Source organism: Pteropus vampyrus, unplaced genomic scaffold (assembly GCF_000151845.1).
Source record: "Pteropus vampyrus isolate Shadow unplaced genomic scaffold, Pvam_2.0 Scaffold368, whole genome shotgun sequence".
Classification (NCBI taxonomy): Eukaryota; Metazoa; Chordata; class Mammalia; order Chiroptera; family Pteropodidae; genus Pteropus; species Pteropus vampyrus.
The window spans coordinates 205160-224408 of NW_011889149.1; the positions used below are offsets into that span (position 1 = coordinate 205160).

At 43.8% G+C, this 19249-nt stretch overlaps 1 long non-coding RNA gene across 2 annotated transcripts; it reads left to right on the plus strand.

The window, feature by feature from the left end:
* The first annotated feature begins 6 nt into the window (after window positions 1-6).
* LOC105305180 lies at window positions 7-17965 on the plus strand. 2 transcript variants are annotated; one of them, XR_002777101.1, is made up of 6 exons: window positions 7-3128; window positions 4014-4123; window positions 5818-5957; window positions 6320-6433; window positions 12903-12997; window positions 17842-17965. It is a non-coding gene; the product is annotated as an uncharacterized LOC105305180 (long non-coding RNA). The 2 variants fall into 2 exon arrangements; XR_002777102.1 differs by lacking the exon at window positions 12903-12997.
* Window positions 17966-19249: the final 1284 nt, after the last annotated feature.

Here is a 19249-nt window from a genome sequence, read left to right on the forward strand (position 1 = left end):
CTCTCTCTCTCTCTCTCTCCTCTCTCTCTCGCTCGCGCTCTCTCCCTCCCTGGAAGAAGGGAATGAGGCAGGGCTGACGTGAAGGGATGCAAAACAGCTCCTCCTAAGCCAGCTCGCAGAGGAAGAGAGACAGAAAAGCAGCCCTTTTATCTCTCTTTTGTTTTCTCACTTCCTTCCACCCCCCCCGCACCCCCCTCCTGTCAGCCCAAGTTTTCTCTTCTCTTTCCACCGCAGAGAGGATTTTTTTCTTCCCCTCTTTCTCTGCCTTCCAGTTCAACTCTCCCACTCAAATGGAAAGCCTGGAGGCTTTTCGCTCTTTTTTTTTTTTTTCCCTCCCTCTTTTCTTCCTTCTTCCTCCTTTCTTATTTCTCTAAAAGGGTTTTGTTTGCTGTGGGAGTTTCGTTTGAAAATCAAGTCACGCCTTTTTTTTCCTCCTTTTCTCTCTCTCTCTTTCCTCCTCAGAAAAGGGGAACAAAGATGAACTGAAGCGGGGGAGAGGGGGAGCGGCAGTGCCTCGCATGGAAATGGGGGCCCGGCCCGGCACAAAGGGGGCCCGGGGACTGCGCGCCCCCCGGCCCCGTGGGAAGCCCGGGGCGGCCTCGGGAAGGGGAGTTAGTGGGGTGGGGGGCGCGGCTGCCGGGTGCCGCCCAGCCGCCCCTCCCGGGCCTGAGGTGGAAGGCTAGGTGTGTTCTTGACTCCCGTATTTTGAAAGTAGGCAGATGGGCTAGGAGCAGACGTCCCCGCACCGCACCGAACTGTGAAAGAGCCTTTAACAGCTGTTCGCAGAGCCCTAGACAGCCAGGCTCGAGGGAGCAGCGCGGGCTGCGAGCGCGCGCCGGGCCGCCGTGGACGCGGCTGGAGGAGCAGGGGGTCGGCCCCTCGCGGGCCCTCCAATCCCGGGGCCTGGGCCTCGGCCCCAGATGCACTGCTGGGGGCGCCGAGGCGTGGCCGCTCGCCGCGCGGGGGTCAGGCCCTTGCGCCTCCCTGCAGGGGGCTTGGCACAGCCCGGCCTCGCCCCAGTTCCCGGGCAGGCCGGGTCCTCCGAGCTCCGGGACGCCCGCCACTCTGAGCCGCTTCTCGACTCCGACGCTGGGCCGGGCCGGAGTCCTCGGACGGAGCCGGACAGAGCCGCCGCGAAGGGTCAATTATTCATGGGGCTCCCGGGCGTGCTCCCAAGACCTGCTCTGCCCTCAGCTTCTCCGGAGAAGTGGGGAGAACACAGGGGAAAAGTTACCACAGCAAAGTTGGCCACATTTCTCTTTTTTTTCCAAGTAAGTATTGAGCACCTGCTGGATGCCTGACACTTGCACTGGGGCTGCTGCCAGGGGCTGGGGAGAAACGTGAGCTCTTCGTGGGCCGCCAGAGTTTCCGCAGGAAACAATGCCTGAGGAGGCCGCAGCTCAGGACCTGGTCATTGAGAGGAAGGAAAGCCTGGATCCCCTGGCCTCCCGCCTCTCTTCCTTCCCCTTCTCTTCCTACCTCCCGGCTGCATCTCCTTGGCTCCACCCCTTCTCATCAATTCCTCCCACACTTCCCTGCTCTCCCTGGCTTTTCACTGGAGGGTCCCTTCTCCCAGCGAGGAACAGATGCTGAGCCCCATTGTCTCTCCCCCAGTGACTGCAGCCTCCTTGGACCTGCCGCGCTTCCTCCCTCCCCCCAGCTGGGAGGCCTGGGCCTTTAGACACTGGAGCCCCAAGGCCACTGCCCCTCACCCCACCCTAAACCAGCTCCTGGCGTTGTGAGCTATGACTCCAGTCACTCACAACATGATTTGTTTCTGACTGGGAGTGAGGAGACAGTAGCCTGAGACTTTGCTTAAGCAAGAAAGACACCACGGTTTTAATATCAGCACTCTGAGCAGTGGATGACCCCAGAGCATTTGCCCACTACGTCCTCTTAATAGGACATTCAGGAAGCCCCATTTCTGTCATTTTATGTCCTCCAGCTTAGTGCACCTAAACTGTATCCTTCAAACAAAGCAAAACACAGCTTTCATTATAGTCAAGCACTCATTTAACAAATGCTTGTTGACCTACTCTGTGCCTGCACCTGTGCTGGGTGCTAAGGCCCACCAGCACACCCAGTCCTCAATGTAGCCTTTGCAGACTGAAGGGGGAAGAAGCAAGAAGGCAGGGAACCACAGTGCTACGTGATGCATGAAAGATGAACCAAGGAAGCACCTAAGAGGGTACTTGGACTAGGGTGGGGACTAGGGTGGTCAGGGATGGCTTCCTGGAGGAGGTTGCATCTAGATGAGTAGGCGAGTGCTAGGCAAATGCATGGGAAGGCACAGCCCGTCCAAAGCCCCCAGGGCAAGAGAGCACATTCTTACAGATTCTTGGAACTGCCGCAAGTATTTGCTGCAGTGTGGAGTACAAGTGGGGGAGAGTGGGGAGAGAGGACAGTGTCAGGGCACAGGTGGGAGGAGAGAGTGGGGAGTATGACAGGGCATACGTAGAGGAGGGGGCCGGATATCAAGGAGATGTTCAAATTTTAGCCTCTCCTACTTGGGTGACTAACAGGCTCAGTGAGTAACTTAGACTCAGTTTCCTCACTTATAAAATAGGTAAGAAGAGCTTGGGCTGCAGAAACAGTGTCTTATGTTTAAGGGCCCAGGCTTACTTGCTGACTATCTGTGGGCAAGATGACCTCTCTAAGTTTTCTCATCTGTAAAATGGGGGTGACAACACCTGACATAAAGAGTTATTGTGAGGCTTAGATGAGCGAGCCCATGCATAGCGGTGTCTGGTACGTCAGCGCCAATACATGGTAGCTTTTATTCGTTATTTTTATAAATCAGGGAGTGTCAGGGAGGTGCCTTTACAACCTGGAAATGAGATTATGTTCTTTTTGGGTTGAAACCAGAATGACTCACCATGCCGGAAATGAGATGAACTGTCTGTGGAGGAAGCATTCATTGAAAGATGTCCTGTGTCCCAACAGGTGGCTTGGATTGGGAACGCCTACATCTGATCAAGGTGGCCAGGGTGTCATCTCAGGAACATGAGTGGAATGTAAAGACTGGCTGCCCAGGCCTGGCCTCATCAGTGGAGTTGTAGCCTCCTGAAAAAGGAAGAGGAATCGGAGGAGAGTGGGCCTCGAAAAATCCAGAGGGCCCCTTGGAGAAGGTACATGGCTGTGTTTGCTCAGTGTAGAAAAGTAGGCACAGAAGTTCGCACTCAGGGGGAGGAACGGCGAGAAGGGGATTATTGACTCCTCCAGAGCCCCGAATTAAATCTCTCAAAACCTCTTAGTCCTTTGCTTGGATTCCTCATTCTCCAGGCAACTCGCAGATGAACTTGGCACCAGCAAAAATGCCCCCTGCATCCAAGCAGACATCAGCCTTCCAATTCTGCATTGTAAACATTTAACACTTCTATTATTTATTTATGACACAAGTTCATTGTGAAAGAGTTTGAAAATCAGCTAAGCAAAACTGAAAAAGGAACCCCCTGTAGAGATATTATATTTTCATGTGTATCCGTGGACATTTTATATCCACATATCTGCATGTAAATGCACATAATAATAAAACTATACAAAGTAAATATTGTTAAACAGATGAACGACTGTACTTGTAAATATGTTATTCTTACAAAATTAGCAAAAATGGCATTACACTATATCTACCAAATTGTAATATGTCACAAAAATTTTCCCTCTCTATAAACATCCATGTTATTGTTTTTAAGAAATTATATTCCATGGCATGCAAATATCTTAATTTGTTTAAACAAATTATTGGACTTGTAAGACGTTTCCATTTTTCACTTTTATGGACCCGCTGTGGTAAATATTCACCTTTGCCAGGTAGATGTCATATTCTGATCATCATTTTACAGATGAGGAGACTGGAACACAGAAAAGGTAAAAAATTTCCCAAGGTCACAGCTATGGCTTGACCGAGCCAGAATTTGCAGGCAGTTTCCAGCTGGGAGTCCCTTTCAGCATCTGTTTTCTCCTTTTCTTTAGAGCGACTGCCCCCTCCACTCCCCATTATCTTTCTCTTACAGATCACCTCCCTGCAAGAACCTGTCTGGGCGAGTGACCCACTTCCTGCTCTGACACCTTTTTAACTTCACTAATGTCCACCTCCTGGGGTTGTTGGGGGGAATGAAACCAGGTAATATATGACATGTAATGAATGATAGTATATTTCGTAAATCGTGAAGCCTGTGTGAACCTTAGGCCTTAACTCACATCAGATAGATTATGATTTAGCCAGATCCCCTGACCTGCCCAAACCCGAGAAGGAAGACTCGGGATTCAGACTAAAGAGAAAGAAATCAGCTGTTCTGATGCAGAAGCAGTTACCAGAGGCCTCCCCTGGGCATTACAGAAGCCCACAGGTGCCCTCACCCTAGAGCTAAAATAGGAAGGAAGCTTTGTTATAAGGTTTACTAATTTCTCTTGATTTCCCTGAGGGAGGGTGCGTTTATACCACAGACTTTCCAGAATGTTTATATCTATCTCTGGAGATTTGAGGGGGTCTTGTAAGCTGAGAAAAGGGGTGAAACACAGCTCTTCAGTATTCCAGTTGATGTGTTCACCAGAGTAACTGCTGGGAGATGAGCAGGTGATTACTAAGATGTGTTTCATTCATTGACAGAACCAAAAGAACATTTTAAAAAATATCAGTGGCTTTGCCATATTTAATATTCCATTTTTAATATCAAACCTCCCAACTGGAATTGGCCAATGGAAGGTGTAGAACCCTGGGATTGAACTAAGAGGGGCTGCAGAAAACAGGTGGACCCAGGGCTCCTGAAAGGATGCTCATTGGCGATGGCAGGCGACCCGAAGCTGGTAGAGAGTACTTGAGAGCTATTTTAATGACTGGATTTTCACAGAAGATGAGTTGGGCAGCTAATCAGAACTTTCAGAAGTATAGTAACAATTTAGGAATAATCAAGGGTTTGGAGGGGAGAAACTCAAAGAAAACAAAAGTCTGTTTGGATAGATGGGGTGAACATCTGCCATGTGTGAATTATTTTTCCAGGAGTAATGACAGGGTCCTTCAAATAATCCACCTCTCTGGTCTTGCCTGTGACCAAGGGTGCATATTTGCATGGCTTTTTTCCAATAAGTTAACTGGCCTTATTTACATGAATATAAGAATAAAAATACACCCAAAGAAACATAGGCCATCGACCATGGAAAGGAAACTGCCAATTTCACCAGTTTAAAACAAATAAATACATAAAAGCCGTAAAGATGACACCTACTGCTATGGGAGAGCACATTGGTACAGAGCCTGGGAAATAATTTGATATTAGAGATCAAGAAAAGCTTAAAAGCTTATACTCTTTGATTCACTAACTTTAGTGTTAGAAATCTATTTGACAGAAAGAATCAGCCATGCAGACAAAGATGTGTGTTAAGGATATTTATCAAGCGTTATTTATGTAGGCAAAAATTACAAACAAAGAAAGGAGAAGGAAGGAAGGAAGGAAGGAAATAAACTAAGTATTCAACAGTGAGGAAATGTTTAAAGAAGTTATGGTGTTCACATCTGATATAATACTATACAGCTATTGACACATGGTTTTGAAGGATATTTAATGACTTAAATGTTTGCAATACACTGAGTGAGATACAAAATCGCATTTGCATCAGAATTATATTTTTGTGCAATTTTGTATATGCATATATATTTATCTCCAAAAATACATATAAAATACTTAGAAGGAAATAGAAACAAGTTAAAAGTTACTTCTCTTTTTTAGAATTATGGGTGGATTTTCTTTTTTTCTTTTTCTCTTAGCGTATTTGCGAAATTTCTATAATAATTGAATTATTTTTAAACAATAACTTTAGAGAACAAGAGCTAGGCTACTCATTCAATCCCCAGTCAAAAACCCAGGTCAGGCCTTCAAGGAGCTTACAGTCCTCAGGAGAAACATCCAAGCAAACAAAGTCACGTTGCAGAGTGCCGTTATTTCTCTGCCCTTGGAAGGGTTTGATGACCTAGGAAGAAAGAGGAACCAGCATTTTGGTTGCTGATGATTTGGGCTCTGGGTTGAATAGACTATCTGTTGAGAAAGTGTATTGTGCAAAAAGAGAATGGGGCTTTTTGTGAAGGGAGATAAAGAGGGTGTGGGGTGGGAGCTGGGAGGGGAGGGGAGGAGGAGGCAGGCCTGGAAGCAGTGGGCGGATTGTGGGCAGAGCTGTCCTGAAGGTCCCTCCAAGTCGTCCTCCCCATCCTGCACCTGAGTGGCAGTGTCCAGGGCCAGCTGAGTACCTGGGGGCTCAGTAAATGTTTATTGTCCATGAGAATGGATGAATGAAACAGGGATCACTCTCATGAATTTCCTTTAAGGCATTAATAAAACATGTTGTCTGGAAAAAAAAAAAGAAAAAGACATCATTATGAAGCCATGATGATGAGCAAGACAGGAGGGAAACTTATAGTCTTCTCTATCAAGGAAGCAAGGTAGGTGTGTGTGTGTATCTACTTTAATCTCAGAAGGGACCTGGGTTCAAGTTTGAATGTGGCAATGACTGGAGTCTGAGGAACTCTTGGCTGTTGCGACTTGCCAGATGTGCTTCAGTGCCTGGAAAATGGGCTCAGAGCACTTATATTTGTTGAGTCAATCACATGAGATAATGCATGTAGGTAGGATAATGCTGTGTAGACTGTAAAGCACTCTGCAAATGGAGCGAGCTGTCGATATTAGCATGATTACCTGTAACCCCCAGGCACCACCTGCTTGGCGGATGATGATGGCTTTGTTGTGTTGAATCTTCAGACATGGATTTTTTTGGGGGGGTCTCCTCCCTTTCTCTCTATTCAAACATTTATTGAGAACCGTAATGTACCGGTCACCCTCAGGAGTCCTCCAGGCCACAAGGATGACAGATGTAAGACTAATGATGACTTGTACAAGAACAGAACCTAGCTCTTATCTTTAGGAAGGCTTCTTAGAAGAGGTGATGTTTAAAATGAGTCTTGAAAGAAAAGTGAGAACCTGCTCAGCTAAGCAAGGGGGACAGGGCTTTGCGCAGGGGAACAGAGTTTAGGAAGTTACTTAACCTCCTGAGCCTTGGTTTCCTGCTCTGAAGAACCCTACCTGACCGCTGTGAGACAACGCATGCCAAGTGCCTAGCACAGTGCCTGGCCTCTGGTCAGTACTGAAAAAAAGCCAGTTCTTTGGCCCTCTGTATCAAAATCACTTCCTCTTTGAAGCTCACTTCCTGTTCACATTTTGTTCTTTTTCCCAGTTCCTGGGGACATACTGACTGTTAGCTTGGGCTGTAAGTTCCAGTATCCTCAAAATAATTTAAAAACATATTTTCCGCCATAAAGAAAATCCCAATAAATTTGAAATACACGTGATATGGACCACATTCTTCGTTCACAATATGCTAAAACTAGAAATGGTTAGAAATTGACTACTGAAAATTTTCCAAAATAACTTCTGGATAAAGGAGGAAATCAAGAATCAAGTGTTAATTTAGAAAATAAGTCAAAGAAGAACCACACCAATGAAAACCGACAGCACACATGCAAAGCTTTACTCAAAATTTTCTGTAGCTTTTAAAATGATTTTATTATTAAATCCAGAAACGGTTAAATAAACAAAATATTCATGAAATCATTTAGAAATATTAAGAAAAACAACAATACCCCAAATCAAGATGAAGAAGGAAGGAATCAGGAAAAAAGAAAAGAATAAATTAGAAACTAGGAAAACAGTCGTAGGAATACCAAATACCAGTCCTTGAGCTGGTCATTTTTGTTAAAGTCTAAATAATAACAATGGACAAATGTAATGAAGGGAAAGAAACCAGAAGCAAACACAGCTTAAGGTGAAGTGGTAGAAAAGACCAGAGAACTAGATTAAAAACATAAAAGGATATGTGAAATGGCTGACAAATTTGAAAATTTGAGTGAAATCGTTTTCTGAGGGAAAAAAATAGAGATGCTTCCTCTAAGAGAATCAGAAGTAGAAAATGTAAACCACCTCCTTGGGTTTCTGCTCCAAATCTAACTCTGACCAGATTTTAAAGCTGCACCCCTTGCCCCCCACTTTGTTTCACTTTTCTCCTTTGATATCGATATATCTGATAGGACATATGCCCGATTGCTCGCTTGTTTCCCCTTCTCTCCTCACTAGGATGTGAGTTTCCTGAGAAGAGGGAATTTGCTTTTTTGTTTTTAATTAAACTTTTTGAGGTCATCGCGTTATTTTAAACGTTTTCTTTTTCTTTTTCTTTTTTTCTTTTTTTGTTTCATTTATGTTTAAAATGTTTTATTTCGAGAGAATGATAAGAAAACTATTTTTTTTTCACTACTATATCCCTACTACACAGAACAGGGCTGGACACATAGCAGGCATCTGAAATAAATACTAGTTTAATGAATACATGGTTGAGGAAGAATTTAAGAAAGATATATCAAGAATGTTGTCCCCCAAAATTCTGAGTCTGGAGGTTTTACTTCAGCGGGGGAATGTCTTCTAAAGTTTTGAGGCATAGGTAACCCCATATTATGTAATTAGTCCAGAATATAGCATTTTCTATGTGAAGAAAACTATAATTTTTTTGTTGTTAAAGAATACAAGAGAAGACCTGAACATAGAAAGACATATCCTATGCCTGATGCAAAGGCAAAATAATGTAAAGATGGAAAGGTCGAATTAATTGACAGACTAAGTGCAAATCCGAATATGATTCTTTTTCAGACTTCTGCAAAAAGATTATAAAATTCATGTAGAAAAATAAAGAGAATTTCAAAGTCTAAAATTAGAGTAAAGATGGAGAGAATAGACCTAGATATAAAACATATTGGAAAATTATAATACTTTAAGTTGTGGTATTAATACAAAAAAGTACAGTTTTAATAGATTAAAATACCACAAAATGAGATGATACACATACTAATATAACAATAAAGGATCAAAGATTATTTTAAAAGTTACTTTGGGCTAACTGGCTGGCATTAGGAAGAAAAATTTTGTACTCTCACTGCGTATAATAAATACAACAAATAAATTCTGTCTGAAAGTAACAACAGCAATAAAGATCAAACCTGAAAAAGAGTTGTAAGGAAAGGAAAATAGACACTTTTAAACACCTGAAGAAGAAATAAGTTTTAAAGCTTAGAACCAGGGGAAGAAATGAAAGGAAAAGGAAGTTTTTTGTTATGTAAATAAGTCAAACTTTACCATGCTACGAAAATAAAAGTTATCTCCAAGATATATTGTTAAGTGAAGAAAGCAAGTTGTAGTTAGCATAATGTTTGCATAAAGAAGAAAAATGTATACAAAACAAGGCTATATATTTTTGTTTTGTGAATATAACACGTGTGTAAATGCCTAGAAAGTGACCAGGAGGGACATATACAAATTGATAGCATTTAGAGTGAGCAAAGGGGACATTTACTTTATTTGAAGTGTATGAATTTTAATTTCTTACAACAAGAATATACTCATGTATCACTTGTGTAATTTTAAAAGAAAAAGTGACAAAACCCAAAAGACTGCTTTAAATATTTTTACAGCTGTTTTTCAGACTGTACGCAAAGAGCTTGTACAAATGATTTTCTAAACTGTGAAATCCCAATAGACGAATGGTCAGCAGGTACCATGAGTCTGGTCACTGAAGAGAAAATACCAGAAAACAACTACAAGAAAATGTTCACACTCATTCATTTAAATAAACCCAAGTGACAGGTAGTGCTGAGGATTAGGATCTGACTTCCTTTTTGGCCCCCAAGACCAGCTCAGTCTTTCAGAAATGGGTAACTTGGGGGCACCTACAACAGAAAGGAGGTGAGGGGGCAATGTCAGAAGGGGGTCCCCGACCCAATCCTCCTTAACCGGAGATTTTGTGAGCACCCCTTACTGTGTGGTCGGTGGTCTTGTCTTGCCCCCACCTCAGGTTCCTTTCCTGCAACAGGGCGCAGTGTGGGGAGGAAGGGTTCTGCCGAGAGCTGGTAGGATGGCCTGGTCCGCAGACAGGGTCCCCAGACAGCATCCTTTACTGGGGACAGCGTCAAAGCACCAGGAAATGTTGCCTTTAGGGCTTCTTTGATCTGGGAGGAAGTGATGGGTAGAAGTGAGCAGAGCTGAGGACAGGGATTTTAAAGCACTTGGAGTAGAGTTGAAACCCTTGGGGATAGGGACCTTCTCTTGCGCTGTCTAGATCCCCAGTCCTTGTTTGCCCATGGGCCCACACAACTTTACACCGTGTGCCCTGCACAGCGGGGCTGCTGTGTGACTGCAGATGGCTCAGCCCTGTTTCAGGATCAGTGACAGTTTTGCCAGTGAGTAGAAGCAGGTATCACTCTCCGAGGAGAAAGAAGGAGGAATAATATGAACAGAAGAAGAGAAAGGAAAATGTAGAGCATTTGCATGTGCTCAGTATGGTGGGAACCGAGTGCGTCTGTGGAAGAACTCTGGGCGCTGGGGTTGTGAAGGGGCTGTGGACAGGATGGAAGGCTCTCGGGTGCTGCATTAAGGTATCTAGGCTTTATCTTGTAGGCCAGCGAGTCCCAAAGTGTGCTCGTTGACTGACAATGCATAAGAAGGGTTTCTGTGTCAAATAGAGTTAAGAATTAATGCAGTAAAAAAGTGAACCAAGTCTTTGATAGGGCTTGGAGCCCTTAATTTGTCATTTTATGTTGAGATTCTCTAAGAATGTGTATGGTATAGAAGCTTTCTTAAACTTTTTTGACAAAGAATAAGGGTTCTAAGGAATATACTTGGAGAAATGCGGCCGTAGGCACTAGGCAACCCTGAAAGGATCTGAGGGGATACAAAGTGATGAGACCAGATTTGTGTTTTAGGCAAAGATACTCTGTGGTCCAGTTGCCTGTGGCAGGGGAGGCACAGGAGAAAGGAGAGGGAGGCCTGTTGGCTTGGTTCAGGGAGAGGGAAGCCGCCCACGTGCCTATCAGAGCATTGCATTGCCTTCTCAAGCCGCGAGGGGGCGCCTCCGCCTCGGCATAGCTTGGTTGCTGTCCACACGCTTCTAGATGGTCTGAAAGGTGTCTGAATGCGCCTCATTGCTGTGATAAATCCAGAAGGCCTGGCGGCTCTCTCGTCTACTTCCTCCAGCAGGGATTGCTCTGCAGGCCCCACCTCTCACAGTCACTTATGGCGGGTTTTCTCCATCCCAGCCCCGCTCCTGCGCCTCCCTTGCCACCTCTTGCCCAGGTGCTGTGGAACCATCTCCTGCGCTCTTCTACTTCCCTTGTGGGTCCAAAATGACCTGAGTCACAGTGGAGTTGCAAAGACTCATGTCTTCTTGTACATGTGTAAAAAGAACACATAAGAGGGAGTATTCTCTTTGATATACCCATGTCAAGAAAAAGGGAAACCATAACACATAGAGGGAAATTCACATAACAGAGTCCCGCCATCAACCTCCTGAGCCCTCGGAGATACTCAGATGCCCCCTTCAGATCTCCGCTGGTGCCTCCATCTGCCACCTCATTCTCAGTAATCAAATTTGCTTTTTCTCAAGCATCAGCACTCATAACAAATACAGATGCAATTTCAGATCCGAAATCTTTCTTATTTATCATTCATGGCCGTAAGTTTTGCTTTATTTTTCGTGGCACCCATCCAAGCATTTCCACTCTATTGTGGATTAAATAAAAAAATTTTGTCTAGCTTGGGAACTTTGCAATTAAAAATTCCCCTTCCCCTCCCTCTCCCTACGTGGGAATCCTGGACTCTGCAGAGCTGCCTCACTGCCAGGAAGGCCCAGTAGGAGGGTCCCAAGGGCTTGCTGCTAAAAGAGGTTTGAAAACCCCATGGCTCAATGCGTGACTCCGTTATGGTGCTTCTGGTGTGAGGCTGAGGCCCTTCTTGGAAGAATCCCCTAACAGCAGACTTTACCACCTTTCTTTGTTGGAGCAGGAATCCACTGTCTTGTCATGGTCATCTGTATCCAGCTTTTAGAACATATCTCTAGAATTCTCCATTCTTAGGAAGCGGCTTCCAGCAAAACCCACCAGGAGCTCTAAGGTTCAGCCTGAGTGGCCATCCTGAGGGGGGCCTGGGGGGCTGAGGGCTCACACTGAGCAGCAAGAAGAGGGAGTCCAGAATCATTGAGAAATTGATCCTTTTGGGGGAGTACGGGGGTCCTGAGGGCCAGAAGCCTCTGGGACAGAGAGCTCTGTCCTCTATGAAACCAGGTTGTTATACAACAGGCTGTAATTAATATCACCCAGGCTCTAAAAGACATCCCATCATTCTAATAAAAAATGAAAGCTAACTGGGCCCAGTGCCCAGAGCCTGCAGACACTTGCCAGGCCAGGAGCCTCCAGCAGAGGGTGCTCACAAGACCATCAGTACCCCCATGCCACTCAATGCCCACAGTGCCAGCCACCAAACCACAGGAGAATGTGGTCCTGCCCCATCTGGTCCTGTTCAGCCAGAGCAGGGCAGGTACCAGGAGTCCTGCTGCCCCAGGGGATATGAGTCATTCAGAGGAGAGGCCTGGGAATGTCAGGGTCAAGGGGAGATGGGGAATGGGCACCTGCTTCAGGGGTTGATTTCCTTTTGACCTTCAACTTGCACATTCATTTGTCACCCATTTTGCACTGATCGGGCTTCCACCCTGGTGTAGAGCTTGGAAGCTCAGCCGGAGCTTTCCCACGCACTGCTTCCAGGTTCACCTGCTGAAAACACCTCTGGCATCATTTCATGCTTCTGCTCGAGAACCTGTTCCGTAGCGTCATGTGGATGTCTCTGCCTGGTGTCAAGGCAGATGTGCCTCCTCCCTTCCTGTTGTGGCGAGTAAATTTAGAACATGTGTGAAATACACGCCCGGCACATGGTAGGCACATATAATAAATCTTTGTGATGATGATAATGATGATGCTACTGAATTAATACCTTCCTTTGTAATTTTCCCCCTCCACCCAACAAAAATATTTCTACCCTTCACAGCCCAGCTCAAAGCTACTCTTCCTCCTGGAAGCCATCCAGGATCACTTCGGACCAGTGGTTTACAAATCTGGGTCACTTCAGAATCACCTAAGAAGGTGAGAAGATGTTTTATTTCTTTCCTTTATTTATTTATTTGTTTTTTGCATGGTTGGAAAAAAAACATAAAATTTACCATCTTTACCATTTTTAAGTGTACAGTTCAGTAGTGTTAAATACATTCACATTGTGGAGCAGATCTCCAGAACTTTTTCATCTTGCAAGACTGAAATTGTACATAAAAAAAAAAACCAAACTATGAATTTACTCTTGTCCCAGCCCCTGGCAACCACCCTTCTACCTTCGATCTCTACAAATTTGACTACTCTCTATATCTCATTTAAGTGGAATCTACAATATTAGTCTTTTTTGTGACTGGCTTATATCATTTAGCATCATAATGTGCTCAAGGTTCATCCATGTTCAGCGTGTGACAGGATTTCCTTCCTTTTTGAGGCTGAATAATATTTCACTGTATATAACATACCATATTTTGTTTACTCAGTCATCCATCGATGACGCATTTGGGTTGCCTTCATCTTTTGGCCATTGTGAATAATGCTGCCATTCACATGAGTGTGCGAATATCTCTTTGAGTCCTTGTTTTCAATTCTTTTGTGTATTTACCCAAAAGTGGGATTGCTGGATCCTCTGGGAATTCTAGGTTAATTTTTTGAGGAACAGCCATACTGTTTTCCATAGCAATTGCACTATTTACAATTCCACCAACAGTGCACAAGGGTTTCAGTTTCTCCACATCCTCATCGATACTTGTTATTTTCTGCTTTTTTTTTTTTTTTTCCATTTTCTGTTTTTTTAGTGGATGTGAGGTGATAGCTCATTTGTCTGGGATTGCTTTTGCTGTCTGTGCTGCTGGTGTCATATCCAAGAAATCACTGCAAAATCAAATGTTGTGAAGTTTTCCCCCCATGTTTCCTTCAAGGCGTTTTATAGTTCGAGGTCTTATGTTGAGGTCTTTTAATTCATTTTGAATCACTTTTCGTATTTTGTATAAAGGTCCAATTTTATTCTTTTGCATGTGGACATCCACTTTCTCCAGCACCATTTGATGATGATTTCCCGTTTCCCAGTGAACAGCCTTGGCACTTTGATGAAAATCACGTGATCATTTATGACTGTTCGAAGTCCCTTGACTTAAATAACAACATAGGCTAATTGCTCTGGCGAGAACTTCCAGTATTATGTTGAATGGAAGTGGTGAGAGCAGGCATCCTTGTCTTGTTCCTGATCTGAGAGGAAAAGTTTTCAGTCTTTCTCCATTGAGTATGTTAGCTGTGGGCTCATTATAGGTGGCCTTTATTATGGTTACCCCAAACTCCAGCCCGCAGTTTCACTTCCCAAGGTTTCAGTTACCCTCGGTCAACCGTGGTCTAAAAATATTAAATTGAAAATGTTTAAAGTATGCAGTTCATCAGTTTTAAATTGCACCTGTTGCTTGATGCTGGGATGTGTGACTCTTCTCTCTGTCCTCATCTTCATGGTGTGGACGCTCCCCACCCTTTCGTCCTGTAGTAGCTCTCTGGGTTATCAGATGGATTATCAAGGTATTGCAGTGCTGGCGTTCAGGTCTCCTTTAGTTTACTTAATAATGGCAGCAAGAGTGGGGATACTGGTCGTTTGGATATGCCACAGGGAAGTAGAAAAGTGTATTTAGGAAAAAACACTGTGTGTGTGTGTATAGTGTAGAAATATCTAACATATATATGCATATATATGTATGGTTCAGTACTGTCTGCGGTTTCAGTCATCCACTAGGGATCTTGGAACATATCCCCTTTGGATAAGGGGGGCCTACTGTATGTTGAGGTAGTTTTCCTTCTATTCTGAGTTTGCTGAGTGTTTTTTTTTTATCATAAAACTGTTGAATTTTGTCAAAAACTTTTTCTGCATCAGTTGAGATGATCATCTGATTTTTGTCTTTCATTCTGTCAATGTGGTGTGTATTACAACTGATTGGTTTTCGTATGTTGGATCATTCTTTCATTTCAGGAGTAAACCCCACTTGGTCACGATGTGTAATCTTATTCATGCGCTGTCGAGTTTGGCCTGCTAGTAGTTTGTTGAGGATTTTGGTGTCAGTGTTCCTCAGGAATATTGGTCTGTGGTTTTCCTTTGGTATAAGGGTGATGCTGGCCTCACAGGATGAGTTTGGGAGTATTCTCTCCGACTTGTTTGGAAGTGTTTGAGGAGAATTGGTGCTAATTCTTTTAAATAATTTGATAAAATTTTCATTGAAGCCATCTGGTTTTAGGCTTTCCTTTGTTGGGAGGTTTTCGATTACTCATTAAATCTCCTTACTAGTTACAGGTCTGTTCAGATTTTTTTTTTATTGGGGTATAAATTGACATGTAACATTACGTTAGTTTCAGATATACAACATAATGATTTGATATTTGTATATATTTAAAAAGTATTGTCACAATGAGTCTCATTAATATCCGTCATCATACCTAGTTACAATTTTTTTTCTTATGATGAGAACTTTTAAAATCTACTCTCTGAGCAACTTTTAAATATAAAATACAGTAGTATTAACTAATGTCAGCATAGCGTACATTACATTTTCCAGATTTTCTGCTGTTCCATGTTCCAGTCTTGGTAGGTGTGTATTTCTAGGAATTATTCATTTCTTCTAGGTGATCCAATTTGTTGGTACACAATTGTTCATAATATTCTTTTACTCTTTTTATTTTCATATTTTAATTTTTTCCATTATAGTTGACATACAATATCATATTAGTTTCAGGTGTATAACACAGTGATTGGACATTTAACTTATGAAGTGATAGCCCTGATAAATCCAGTACCCCTCTGACACCATCCATAATTATTGCAGTGCTACTGACTATATTCCCCATGTTATACTCTACATTCCGGTGACTATATTGTAACTGCCAATTTGTACCTCTTAATCTCCTCCCCTTTCGCCCTTCCTTCCACATTCCAATCTGACAATCATCAGAATGTTCTGTATTTATGAGCTTTTTTCTGTTGTTTGTTTATCCTGTTCTCTAGATTCCACATACAACATTTGTCTTTCTCTGTCTCATTTACTCCACTCAGCATAATACCCTCTAGGTCCATCCATGTCATTGCAGATGGCAAGATTTAATTCTTTTTTAAGGCTGAGTAACACTCCATTGTGTGTGTGTGTGTGTGTGTGTGTGAGTGTGTGTGTGTGTGTGTGTGTGTGTGTGTGTGTGTGTGTACTTCTTTATTCATCTATTGATGGACACTTAAGTTGCTTCCATATCTTGGCTACTGTAAATAACACTGCAATGATATGGATTCACATGTTCCTACGAAGTAGTGTTTTGTATTTCTTTGGATAAATACCCAGAAGTGGGATAACTGGATCCTTTTTTGTCTCTTTTTATAGGCTTCGTTTTAAAGTCTGTTTTGTCTGCTATAAGTATTGCTACCCCAGCTCTTTTCTGTTTGTTTCTATTTTCATGAAACATCTTTTGTCATCCTTTTACTTTCAGTCTGTGTGTGTCTTTTGATCTGAAGCGGGTCTCGTAGGGAGCATATGTGAGGATCTTGTTTCCTTATCCATTCAGCCACCTTGTCTTTTGATTGTAGCATTTAATCCATTTACATTTAAAGTAATTGTGGATGATATGTAGTTATTGCCGTTTTATTATTTATAGGACTTCTGTTCAGCCAGACCTCAGGTGACTCCCAATGATGGTTGTTCTGTACCTTAGCTGTAATTTTGATGTGGTCGTAAGAGGAGGTGAGCACGGCATCTACCTACGATGCCATCTTGGCTGGAAGCCTCTTTTACTCTTTTTTATGTCTGTAAAATCAGTCGTAATGTTTCCTCTTTCATTTCTAATTTTAGTTATTTGGATCTTCTCTTTTTTTTCCCTTCTTAGTTAACTTAGCTAAGGGTTTGTCCATTTTTGTTGATCTGTTCAAAACCAATTTCTTGATTTTTTATTCTTCTATTTTTCTATGCTCCATTTTGGTTATCCCTGTTCTAATCTCGATCATTCCCTTCCTCTGCTAGCTTGGGTGTAGTTCATTCTCCTTTTTCCACTTCCTTGAGGTACGAAGTCAGGTTGCTGATTGGAAATCTTTGTTCTTTTTGAACGTGAGCATCTGTAGATGTAACCGGCCGCCTTAGCATGGCTTTCACGGCATCCCGTAGATTTGGTATGTCGTGTTTTCCTTTTGACTTGTCGCAAGGTATTTTCTAATTTCCCTTGGGATTTATTCTTTGACCTTTTGGTTGTTTAAAAGTACGTTGTTTAATTTCCCTGAATTTAAACAGTAAATGTGAAAAGAATAAGTGAATTTAAGAAATACTAAAAGGAAAGGATTGCGGGGTCTTGGTCACCAATGCGATGAGAAGGTGAGAGAGGCATCTGAGTGATGCTCGCCCTCATTGAGTCTGTATGCTAGTGAAATAACCCTAACTACTAAGAAGGCTTCATGCAAAAAAAGATGTCGATTCCACTGTTATTTTTGACACAAAAAAGTTGGAAATATTCTGACCTTTTTTTGAGGTGTGTTTCTCCCTGTGTCCAGCCTGGAGACTGTGGAATTGCTTTAATTTAGAGGAGCGATGACTTGGGGAGGCCACAATTGCTGACTTCTGATGGGGGCACAGAGTCTGAGGAAGATGGCACATACCATCAGTGACTTTTGAGAGCCATAGACATGCGCACTTTAGGAAGCCTCAACCCAGGTGACATGAAGCATATTAAAATGCACCTGCATCCACAATTAAATATAATTTATGTCTGTGTAGGAGTCACATTGCTGTTGCCTGTTTGACACATACTACATTTAGCAGACAAACTTTTATTAATTGCGATCCTACTGTTTGTTGTTTTTGGAGTTGATCTTTTTTGTTTGTTTGCTGTTTATTTTTTAGATGGCAAACATTTTGCTTGGCCTCAGCACCGTGCACGGCGCCTGGTGGGTGAAGCGGCATGGGGTATGCCAAGGCCAGTGGGTGGCAGTTTCAGGGAGCCTGTGCTGTGTCAACAGAAGGAGCTTTCTAAGCATAAGAACTGCCTCTACCAGGAGAGCTTCCTGTTCCTGGAAGTAATTTTATTTCAAGCCAACTAACATCTATTTAGTACCAAGTACATGCCAGGTACTGTCCTGCCATCAGAAATGCTGCAAGAAACATTTTTGGCCTTAATGGGAAGCAGGAAAACATGGTCTCTGGAGTCCCTTTGAGTTTAATGACTCCGTGGGCTGTCTAGCAGCTGCCACTCAAAGTGTGATTCCTGGACCAGCAGCAGCATCCTGGAGCTTGTTAGAAATGTGAGTCTCAGGCCCCATCCGAGACCTGCTAAATCAGAATGCATTTTCACAAGATCCCTGGTGACTCCGTACATGAATTATAGTTTGAGAAGCCCTGCCCTTGTCCTCTGACAGTCTGCATTGCTCTCACCAGCAATGGCCAGTCCTGGGCTGACCACAGCTATAAGTTGAAGGACCTATTTGTAATTTAAGGTAGGAGTGTCACCCTAAAATTAACTGATGACCACGAATGCATCTCCAGCTAGCAGCTCAGGGCCTCAGCGGAACTGGCTGAAGGCTTTGGGCTGCACAGAGACTTACAGGATACTGCTCAGGCTGGGGGCTATGGTCTGGGGTCTGGATGGGGAGGGGGTTCTGCTGAGAACTCACTGGCAGTCTCAGGGCAACCTTATGTGCTCGTGGAACACCATTTTCTCATGCATAATGCGTCCCCTTGGCTGGCCTGAGGTTAGCATGGGGTAGCGTGGGGCTTTATTTGATGGACAGGCCAAGGAAGCTGCTGCTGTGTGGGGCCTGTCTTTGCGAGAGGACAGAACGATGCCTACAAGGAGGCCAGGCAGGCTTGAATTCTGGTTTTCTGTGCCAGAACCCGGGGGATGGAATGCCACTTAGAGTCACTTACTCCTAAGAATTGTCTAGCCACTCACTGTGTGCCAGGCACTTTGCAGACATCATCTGATTAACCAGTGCCACCATATCTCCATAAAGTGGGCTGGCAGCCGAGGCCCAGATTGGTGAGGTGACTCACCCAGGCTGCACAGCGGGCAGCTCTGCAGGTCTGACTTGAGAATGCCGAGGTGGGGAGCCACGAAGGCCTCCAGGTGGTCTATAGCAGGCGGGAGGGGACCTATGGACGTAGCAGGGACTGAAGCATATGGGACCCCCGCTCTGGCCTTGGGAGGGTCAGACAAATGCCCACGGGACTCTGAGATAAGGTGGAAGATTCTGCAGAGGGGCTCACCCCTGGTCAGCTTTCCAGTGGTTCCTTTTCAACCTTTGTGCGTATTGCT